Genomic DNA, 7,543 nt, shown 5'->3' on the forward strand with positions numbered 1-7,543 from the left:
CTGAAACCCCTTTGCCCAGTACCTGGCATTATGCCCAGAGTTCTGGGGATAAAGTGTTGTCATCAATAATAATGGCAGCATGATCTATTAATCATGAGTACTCCCATCAGCCTGGTGCTGGGCTAAACTTCCTAGTCCCTGTCTTGTCAAATACTTTTAACATCTCAATAAAGCAAGTAGATTTTTATTACTTTTTTTTCTACAGTGGGTGCAATTGAGGCTAAAAGGAGATTCTATAACTTGTCCTGGGTCACCAGCTGGGGTTTGAGCTTTCCCAGCTCTGTTCCAAACTTGATTTCAGGTCAAGCAGCTCCTCCTTCCCTCAGCCTGTAGAGCTTTAAGGCCTTTGTGGGCCATATTGTTACCTGTGAAGTGAGTAGTTCGAGGGACAGGCAGGAGCTAGAGTCACAAACCCTTCCTTCTCGCTGTAGAAACTCCAAACTTATGTTGAGCTAGGTCAAGGGTTTCCAATCCCTGTGGGTTTTACTGCTTCCAAGGATCTGCTGAACTCCTTATCTGTGATCACAGAACCATTTAGAGAAAGGACTGGCCAGTGTTGGGAAACAATACCAAGGAGACAGCAGGCCCTGTGTGCTGGGCCTGGCCTGGCTCTTGGGCAGTGCCTCTCCTCTGTAGCAAGATCCTTGGGGAGAGCAGGAGAAGGGAACACACAAGGCTCTGATGTCTTGGGCCTCTTGTGGCCCTGACATTCTCTACTTTCATTCTGTATCAGGGTTTCTGTAACAAGACCTTGGCTCCAGGATATGTGGGGGAGGGTTAGGGAGCCAGACAGAAGAGTCACTTCTGGGGAAGTTTCCAGAACTTGGGAAAAGAGAAAGGCATGGGAGGAGCCTGTAGCTAGAACCATGTAGCCAAAACCAGGACTAGGTGGCCCAGAAAGATTTATTCCAGGGCTTAGCCCAGAGCTTTGCCTGGCACAGCGGATGGCCCCATCAGCAGGACACTACCCCTGTCAGCAGGAGACTACCTCTGACAGCAGAAGGCTGCCCCAGTCCGAGGCTGCCCCAGCAGGACCAGATTCTGCCTTTCACCTTCTGAAGGGGGCCAGAGAAGGGGGTACTTCTGGTGTCTATCTACCAGTGTTCCTCTGCTGTCAGGGCTCAGGGCACCCAAGAAGCCAGCTCTGTGCCCCATTTCTGGGGCTGCCTTGGACTTCATGGCAAACAGACAAGAGCTTTGGATGACAAGACTCAGGGTGGTGAAGCCTACCATAGGTGAGCCCCCTTTTTACACTACCTGGGTCAGCAAAAGGAGCTGTAGGCTGGGAAAGGGCCAACAAGGGGGTGCCCTCAGGGAGGAGCTGGCTTAGGGGACAATAGGCTTAGTGTGGGAGGACTCAGCTCCCAAGAGATGTCTCCATGGCACCCGGAGGCCAACTTGGCCACAGTGTCAATGATCACATTGTGTGGGAGTCCTTGGGTCCAGCCTCTTCCCTCGGGTGGGAACGGGGTGGTGGAAGGGAGCCATCCTCTCTGGCTTCACAAATGTCCCCTTGTACCAGGGGACAGAAGCTTGTCTGCCACCCCTCCCCTTCGGACAAGGGTGCAGCTGTCGGTGTGTTTCCTGGGCAGGACTGCATGAGGCTGTAGGTGTAGAGTCATTCCAGCTTCCTGTTCTCCTGGGTTTCATGGGAGGGGAACAGAAAGATGAAACATACCTATTTTGTGCATTTCCCCCAAACCTATGCCAATAAATTAGCTCTCCCCTCCACTGACTCATCCGCAGGAAGTGCAAGTTTGTAGAAGTGGGATACCTTTTACAAGTCTCCAAACCACAAGGACATGCGACTCACTTTTTCTTTTTTACCAAAGCAGCTAGTTAGCCTAATTAACCCTTAACTCCAGCAGCTAATGGCAGATGCTATATGTAAGTACCAATAAAACTCTCCCACAGTGACCTGGGCTGAGAAAGGATGCTGAAGGGCTGCTGTCTGGGCTGTGGAAAGATGCCGGCCCTCCCCATTCCCCTGGAGTCTGGACCAGTTGAGGCACAGACATGGAAGCTGTCAGACTCTGGGGCATCCAAGTGAGGGGTGCCTCCTGCCCGCTGTGCAGGAGCTTGGGACCCACAGTAACAATTTCACACAGCTGTCATGAAAGGGCTAGATGTGAAAGCCCTCATTTATGGGGAATTTTTTTCCCCTAGGAAATACTATTGGGAAGACTGTGGTGTGGGGAAGTTGGATAAGGGGGATAGAAAGAGAGGCTGAGGCCTCCGGAGATGGCTTAGCAGTTAAAGCATTTGCTGTGCAAGCATGACCAGCGTTCAGATGACCAGAAATCCATGTAAATGGTGGTGGAAGGGGCAGCACACCTATAATTCTAGCCTCAGAAGGCCAGAGATAGGGGATCCTCCAGCAAGCTGGCTAGGGGGACTGATCATATCATTGAGTTTTAGATTTGATTGAGAGACCCTGCCCCGATGAGATAAGGTAGAAGATGGGTCAAGAATGATTCCCAACATAAACCTTGGGTCTCTACATGCGCGCACACACACACACACACACACACACACACACACACACACACGTGCACCCACACACAGGCAAAAACATGAAAACACACACATGAAAAAATAGAAAAAGGAAAAGGCAAACAAAAGGGAGTTTTATGGCAGGGACATGGGATTGGGAAAGGTCTTGAGGGGGAGCATCACAGGAGTCCATTTAGGAGGTGCAGGGAGCCGGGCGTGGTGGTACACCTCTGTAGTCCCAGCACTCGGGAGGCAGAGGCAGGAGGATCTCTGTGAGTTCAAGGCCAGCCTCGTCTATATAGTGAGTTCCAGATCAGCTGGCACTACAGAGAGACCCTGTTTCAAAAAGACCAAAAAAAAAAAAAAAAAAAAAAAAAAGAAGTGGAGGGAAGTGGCCACCCTGGACTTCCTGAAAACAAAAGTCCCTAGAGTTCCAACTTGTTGGTCCTTGCTGGTTTCCATGGTGTTGCTGGTTTCTGTGGTGTGCGGATTCCACCATGGTCATCTCTGTGAAGGTGCTGTGTACCAAGGTGGGAAAGGGTGTGCAGAGGTGGCTTTTTCTAGCCAGCTCTGATACATTGCTGTATCTCTCCAGATCTGAGACAGTAAACATTTAGGACTGCAGAGGAACTCTAGGAAACTGGACAAGGCCTTCCTTTCCAGGTACTTCCTGATAGGAAGTGAATCTGGTCACTGCTCACCAATCAGAGGAGTTCCTCCCAGGGCTTAGCTGAACTGCTGCTCATCTGCAGAAGCAAACGTGAGAGCAGTGGTTCCAAACAAACAAAAGTTTGGGCTCAGGTACCCTGGGTGGTTCTAGTACTGTGACCTTGGTTAGGCTACTCAACCTCTCTGAACTCCAGTTCTTTCTTTGTAAAAGGAAGGACACAGTGCGGGAACAACTTAGGAGAGCTTGGTAGGGCTTTCCTGTCTACCCAGAGAGTCCCTGCTAGTGTTGGAATCGTTACCTTTCTGCGGGAAATTTTAAAGTGGGTGACATTTTATCCTGGGAGTCTTTGAGACTCTACATGAAGATCACTGGGGCTCTGGAGTCTTTCTAGTTTGTCAGTGACTGATGTAAGACAACTGGGAGAGTACAAAAGCTTAAAGCCAGTAGCTTTATGCATTCTGTCTAGATGGTCCCTAACACCTGAGGAAGTAGGGAGTTTTGGCCCATTTTACAGATGAAGATACTGAGGCTCAGAGACGCAATACTCGATCAGATGCCTCTACACTCATTTGGCTTTTCCCTTTGGAGGCCCTGAGTACTGGGTTTGACCTGCACAATGTGAGAGGTCAGAGTAGAGGAGTTGCCACCACCCTTAAACCCATCAGGAGACTCTGGACTCAGAGAAGATATGAAAACTGTGCTTAAATGCACAGGTCATCTTTTCTGAGCTTCCTACAGTGGACCAGCTCCCCCAGACACTCAGAGATGGAGATGAGAGAATGGGAAGTTCACTGCAGTGTGTGCCTTAGAGTCAGTGAGTGTCAGGGACAGAGATGAAGGAGGAGATAGGAGTGGGCAATGGGAGAAATTGGGCTTCGATGGAGCCTCAACAAAGCCTCGGCCACCCCCCCCCCCCGGAGGAGCTCTGGAGTGGGCTGAATAGACTCTCATATCAGCCAGCCACTGGATGTGAGCTGTACCTGGGAAAGAGGCTGAGTTGCTTCCAGAGGGCAGGCAGCTGGATACTAGGTCCTCCAGTCCCAGGAGAGGGTCTGGCAACATTACCCACAGTTCAAGTGGACTATTGTCTCACCAAGTGCAGCTTTCTGGAGTCTCAGAGGCTGTATTCCTGGGAGGGAGGGAATAGGGCTCACCTGACTCGCGTCTCTGAGCCAGGTGGTCCAGATAGGAGGCCACAGGCTGGCCTATGACTGTGTTTGAGTGAATCACGCAAGAGTTGCCCCGCCAGATCTTTTCCTCTTTTGTTTTTAACTTTTGTACTTGGGGAAAACTTTACACTTAAACTGTAAAAATCATGAGTCTTATGAGACTTTCATTTGTCCCTTGGCTATGTATTGTAAGGGAGGAAAGACAGAGGCAATAATCAGCCACTTAGAAAAGGACCATGACCTATAGTCAAACTGCCTTCTAAATATTTGTTTATTGTTTAAACCCACGGACTGGGGCTGCTCTCAGCCTTGGCCAGAAAAGCTTCTTTTTGTACAGTGCCAGTCAATATACACTTATAACTGGTCCAAGTACTGAGATAAGTGACTACTGAGTGCTCATCCCTAAAGTGGACGTCTGTATCTACCCCCTCCCCCTTAAAGGCCCAGGAATCACAGAAGAGATTGTAAGAGCTGGAGGATGGGAGGCGTGCTATGACATGGTCTGTGTAATCTCACGAACACAGGGTAGCTGTGGCCACCTGCATAAGCCACACACACACACACACACACACACACACACACACACACCATACATACATGACAAGAAAGCAGGAGGGGGACTAGTTGAGAAAAAGAAGGGGGTCAGCAGGAGCAGGAGGTATTTAGGGGAGGATATTGAGGGGTCAATAAAATCACCGTACATTGTGAGCATGTAATCAAATTGTCAAAAAAAAATTAAAAGTGTTTTTAAAAAGAATGGAAAGGACCATAGGACAAGCAATCCTGTGGCAATGGTGAGTCCGTGACTGCTGACACCTCCAGGGTTTTTGTGCTGTATGCAACAGATGAACCTCACAGGCATGGTGCTTCAGGAAAGAAGGCAGACACGGAAGAATGCGGCCTATATGAACCTATTTCTATGGCTCATGCAGATCTGGACCATGGTGATAAGGATCAGAATGTTGGTGACTTCTGGGGAGGAGTTCACCTGGAAGAGAATAGAGGGGTGATAGAATGTTCTAGATCTATCCAGGTGATGCTAACCTGGGGTATGTGTATGTACAAAGTCACTGAGCTCTATGTTTAAGATATGTGTTCTTTACTATTCATGTGCCACTTGAATTTTTTTTTAAGACTGGCTGGTGATAAATTTTACACTACTTTTTAGTACAACTAAAAGTAACAATTACATAATTATACACATATGTGCATATAGAGTAAATCTTCACTTTGCATAGTTCCTATATAAATGACTTTCAGTTGTAAGTGTGCGTTAATATGCAGTTGAAGTTTAGTAGCCATGCCATGTACATAAACCATCAATGCATAGAGTGCAACCTTTGCTGCTACTTCCCAGTCTATAAATCCCGATGTAAATAACAAGGGTACAACATGATCAGTGACCAATCACGTTACTTCTTTCAAAATCTGTTGATGATTGGCCACTGTCCGTGTTTTATTCAGTCCATGCATTGACAGCAAAACAAAAAAAAGTAGTTGTGTTACCACCTTGTCTCTCCATGACAAACCCCCGTGACACTTGCAGAAATGAAAATTCAAAGAAGGAAATGGTCCATGAAGATGAAAATGCAGCCAAGTAATGAAAACTTACCATGCTGGAAGTGAAATTCCAAGGCAATCATAAATGGAATTTTGAAGGAAATGAGCTGACCACAGGAATGCTGATGTGCCAGCATTGAAGAGGTTGGGCCTGTGCAACCAGATGAGGAAAGTGATTCTGACAAAAAGAATGATATCCTGGAAGCAGGGACGTTGGTAAAAACCTTCACACTAAAGGAATTTCTGAAGATACTGAATGACATTGAAAGTGCAAAGGGTAAAAATGTCAGAGATGATCCAAACTTACAAAGCAGTATGACAATGTGCTGAGACACAGAAAAATTAGTTGCCATGTATTGTATGCTATACAATAAGACGACAGCACAGTTACAACTACTTTTGATAAGTATACTTTAATACATTTTTGCAAAGAAATGAAAGTGCTTTGTTTCTTCATGTTTTTTTTTAATTTTTAAAATAACTATATGACTAGAAGCATTTCACTACAGCTTTAACGTATTCAGTAACACACTCCAGAGCAAGAGTACATCTCTTTCACAAGTGGCTGTAAGTTTCTCAGTTCACAGTTGAATTAATACAGTCATACAATATTGAACGCAGTATAAGCCCTGTAAGACATAAAATTGAATGATTTTTTTGAACCTTTTAAAAAGATCTCCATTTCATTATTAAAATACAGAGCTTCATACAGAAAAATTCATTTTTAATGCAATTAACACTAAGATGTTCGCACATGCATTTCTAATCTCTATATATCTGATTATTACTAGTCACATTCGGTCGCCTGTATATGTCTATAAAGTCATCGGGTAGGTTTCAATGGTAATGTTTATCACCTCTACTAATTAACATGATGTAAATTTCCATGCTTCCTCCTCGAACATAATACATTTAAAAAATTTTTATTTTTATTTTTTTTGGTGTGTGTGTATATCACACAGAACATCCCAAATCATCTTATTCAACTATACACTCACTTCCCAGATGGCACCCTCCCATAGCCTCCCTCCCCTCACTAGAGCCCTTATACTCTGATATCCCTGCTACTGTCTGATGTGTTGTCGGCAACCCCAGCTGTTCCCCACTACTCGCCCATCTGGTGAATCTAGTCAGCCTGTCTAGAGATTGTTGTTTTAGGAAGGTCAGCTGTTCCTCCTCTAGCAGCAATCAGTTATCAATATTCCTTTAGATAACATTGGGGTATGCTGTTCTTTTCCTGAGTTCTATGCTGGGTAACTGTCTGGGAGTCTCTTCGGCCACCCTGACCAACAACTCAAAGGAAGGTATCTCCTACCTGGCATTGTTGCTTGTTATGTAGCCTTTACTATACATATGGACTCTTAAAAAATTCTATTGGCCCCTTTATTCTTTGGTTATACTTTCCTTTTGGGTGTTTAAGGCCATACAGTTGGCCCAGATAAACCAATTTATTTTTACTCATAAGGCCATTTGAGGGGGTCACATGGGCTTGGGAGGAGCCCCTGGCTCCTTTCTTTTGCAAGTTCGGCCTATATGAAGGTAAGTCAAAGGTCCTGCTCCACCACGGCTGGCTTCACTTGGAAGCATGGAGGAAATGTTTCCTGTGTTGACCCTCCTCTTTGTAGACTGGACACTGGTTCAAGTCCATGTG

This window comes from Nannospalax galili, unplaced genomic scaffold (assembly GCF_000622305.1).
Source record: "Nannospalax galili isolate Female #2095 unplaced genomic scaffold, S.galili_v1.0 scaffold138, whole genome shotgun sequence".
Taxonomy (NCBI): domain Eukaryota; kingdom Metazoa; phylum Chordata; class Mammalia; order Rodentia; family Spalacidae; genus Nannospalax; species Nannospalax galili.